Genomic DNA, 3,575 nt, shown 5'->3' on the forward strand with positions numbered 1-3,575 from the left:
CACTGGTCAATAATTCCTCTGGTGTCAGTCTTGATCCATTCTTTGATATTGATTTGGTTGCTGCGTCGTCAACCAACTCTGACAATACATCTGACAGTTTCAGTTAGCCAAGGGTTAACAAGTTCCACTGTTTTCAGCCAGCAAGTCCTTGCATCTCATCGCGAACTTGATGCCTACTACATGGAGACCTGTAAATGTTTGTTACTGCGTTCTCTGAGCCAACCTTTCATCATTCTAACCGCCTCTATCAATTGCGTCTCTTTCATTTAGAATTGAATTGAATTTATTGTCGCGTGTACCGAGGCACAGTGAAAAGCTTTGTCTTGCAAGCGGTACAGGCAGATCACAGAGTTAAGTAGCACAGATAGTAAGTAATAGGTAAACAGCAGCAAAAACAAAAACACAGGAACAGGGAAATGTTAAGAGTTTGTGAGTCCATTCAGTATTCTAACAGTAGGGTAGAAAAAGTTACAAAACCAACTGATGCGTGTGTTCAGACTTCTCTACCTTCTCTCCGATAGGAGAAGTTGTGGCCAGGGTAGGATGGATCTTTGAAAATTCTAGCGGCCTTTCCTTGACAGTCGGCCTGGTAGATGGATTATATCCAAAGAAATAAATCCAATGCTTACATTTCTGCTTCACAGTTACAGGGATTTGTATCTGGTATTATCCCAGTTTATCTCTTCGATGCAATCAGTATTACCCCCAAACTGTCAATGTGACTGCCAAAACCACATTAAACTTGAAAATTGTGGTCTTGCTAACATCTGGTTTAAATTTACTGTACATCCTATCATTTGCAGATAGTTGAACCGAATTGGTCATATGTTAAGAAAAGATTTACAAGGATGTTGCTAGGTTTGGAAGATTTGAGCCAAAGGGAGAGGCTGAATATACTGGGGCTGTTTTCGCTGGAAGCTGAGGGGTGAATTCATAGAGGTTTATAAAATCATGAGGGGCATGGATAGGGTGAATAGACAAGGTCTTTTCCCTGGGGGGGGGGGGGGGGGGGGGAGTGCTTAACTAGAGGTGAGAGGGGAAAGATATAAAAGGGACCTAAGGTGCAACTTTTTCTCCCAGAGGGCAGTGCCTGTATGGAATGAGCTGCCAGAGGAAGTGGTGGAGGCTGGTACAATAACAGCATATAAAAGGCAGTTGGATATGTCTGTGAATAGGAAGGGTTCAGAAGGATATGGGCAAAATGCAGGCAAATGGGTCTAGATTTGGTTAGGACATCGGATTGGAATGGACACGTTGGGCTGAAGGGTCTGTTTCCGTAATCTTGATCTCCATGACTGTACGTGTGTTATTCTGCAACTCTGAAATAGATTGGGCTTCGCCCAGGCTTTCCGGATCGTATGAGTTGCATTGAGAATTACAAAAAAATAGATGGGGTACAAATGTGTTTTGTTCATTTGAGAGACAGTTATCACCAGTAAGGTTGACATCTATTGCCTAGAGGGCAGCTATGAGTAACCCAGATGACCGTGGACCTGATGCCACAGATAAACAGACCAGGTAAAGGTACCAGAATTCCATCCCTTCGTTCTGAAATGGCAATTAACTTTCAGGCTTGACAATCACTAATGGCCAGACAGTAAATATAGCTTTTTATTGAATTGAAATTTCACAAATGATGTGATTTCAAACGAGGCATCCTGGATTTTAGCGTTGGTTTCTGGATTGTGGGCCCAGTGAGTTTATCATTACATCAGCACCTCCCCATGTCAATGTAAATTAGTAATGTGGTTTACAGAGCAGCGAGGAGGGAGATTTAAGCATATTTTTCATCTCCTCCCTGAATCTCCTCTGGGTCAGTGCATAAATACAGGTGTTTGTGCAGGAGCTGGTGCACAGCAGCAGGAACGCGACCCTGATTGCCACAAAGTGAGCTTGAACCTTGGAATGCCACAAGCTGAGTAACACCGACACAGATGTGGATGACAGTGATGGGTGCCGACAGCACCATGAAGCAGCCGGAGATGGTAAAGAGCAGAATGATGGAGGTCTTCCTGCTCTTCAGCTCGGGGTCTCTGCCCATCTCCCCAGCACCACCTCTGCTGCTCTTCAGGGCCCGGCGAGCTCTGCTGGCCAATAGGATGTGGTGGGCAGTGAGAGAGTTCAACAGCAGCAGCAGGGGAATAGGAACAAACATGTTTGAGATGTTGGTGAGCCACCGGTGAACTGCCCAGGCTGGTGAAGTGAGGAAACCAGTGACGGTGCGGCAGCCCCACTGTACATTGTTCAGAATGTGAGTGGGCTCATAGCGAAAAGGCAAGGGGATGTTGACCATGATGTTGAGAGCGCTCATGATGATTATAACGATATTGGCTGATCTTTTCGTGCAATAACACGCCTTTAATTTATTGCAGCAAATTGCTACAAAGCGATCAAAGGTGAAGGCGATGGTAAACCAGATGGAGAGTTGGATGCTGAACCCTTGCAGGAAGACATTGAGTCGGCAGGCCGGAGTGTATTTCAGCAGCGATCCCGGGAAATAATCCCTGATGATCTGGCTCACGATCACGTTGAAGACAAGGACCATCAGATCTCCCGTTGCCATGGCAGTCATGTAATGAGTGACTCCTTCAGAAAGGCCGCACTTCCCTTGGGAAAGAATCAGCACTGTCATCAGGTTCGCTGTAAAGAAAATCCAATCGTGAAATGTATCAAAACGCCCAGCTGGAGGCACACTATCAGCGATTGACAGTCAAGACTGTGGGATGCTGTATGTCATTATATACTTGTACAACTGTGAAGAACAATGACATTTCATTTGTAATCCATGGTCTCTGTCCTGGGCGTAATTGGGTTAAGGTTAGGGATAAGGTTAGAGTAATTGCAAGACGATTTCAGGAATAATATAAAAGTGGTTAACACTTTGCACCACTTAATCTCCCGTTTCAAGAAAACACATCTTATTGCTTTTGAAGCAGCTCAGAGAGGATTCATTTGTCTCATTCCAGGGATTAAAGTCTAGTTTTGCGAAGAAAGGTTATGCCTATATGAGTTTGAGTCCAGAAGAATGTCGTGATCTCACTGAAACATCTAAAACCTTGATGGGAATGCAAAAATTAAAATACCAGGAGCGAGTTTCTTCTTGAGAGGAAGGATATAAAGAAGGGGACAGGGTTTAAGGATGAGCAGTTTCTCTTCTCAAACAGAGATAAGGAAGTTTGTATTCTCTCAGAGAATGGTGGTGATGTGAAATTCTCTTCCTCGAAAGGTCGTGAGGGCTGGGCCTATGAGCCTGAGTTGGATAAATTTTGCATACACCAGTGAGTCGACCCCCAAGGAATGCAGGCAGGAGGATGCAGCTCATTCAGATCAGCCAGTATCCTCCCGAAAGTCAGAAGGTGTTCAAACGACCAATTGGTCTGTTCCTACTCCTAATCCATGTGTTCCAGCATTCCTTTTCTCTGGTTAATCGCCGTCAAAAAAGTTGCCTTTTTAAAATGTCTGCCACTGTCATCAATAAACTGTCGACTTCAGCATTAAATATACATAAGGACTCTCCCTACATAGCTCCCTCAGTGCTCACAACCCCTGGAGAGAAAACGTTCCTCCTCACCTCA

The 3,575-nt window shown here is 44.6% G+C and overlaps 1 pseudogene; it reads right to left on the minus strand.

The window, feature by feature from the left end:
• Positions 1 to 1,737: 1,737 nt before the first annotated feature.
• On the minus strand, positions 1,738 to 2,545 carry LOC148140446 (uncharacterized; annotated as a pseudogene).
• Between the last annotated feature and the right edge of the window lie 1,030 nt (positions 2,546 to 3,575).

The sequence above is a fragment of the Chiloscyllium plagiosum genome, unplaced genomic scaffold (genome assembly GCF_037043375.1).
Source record: "Chiloscyllium plagiosum isolate Xiang-an unplaced genomic scaffold, Cpla_swu_hap1 HiC_scaffold_35, whole genome shotgun sequence".
NCBI lineage: Eukaryota > Metazoa > Chordata > Chondrichthyes > Orectolobiformes > Hemiscylliidae > Chiloscyllium > Chiloscyllium plagiosum.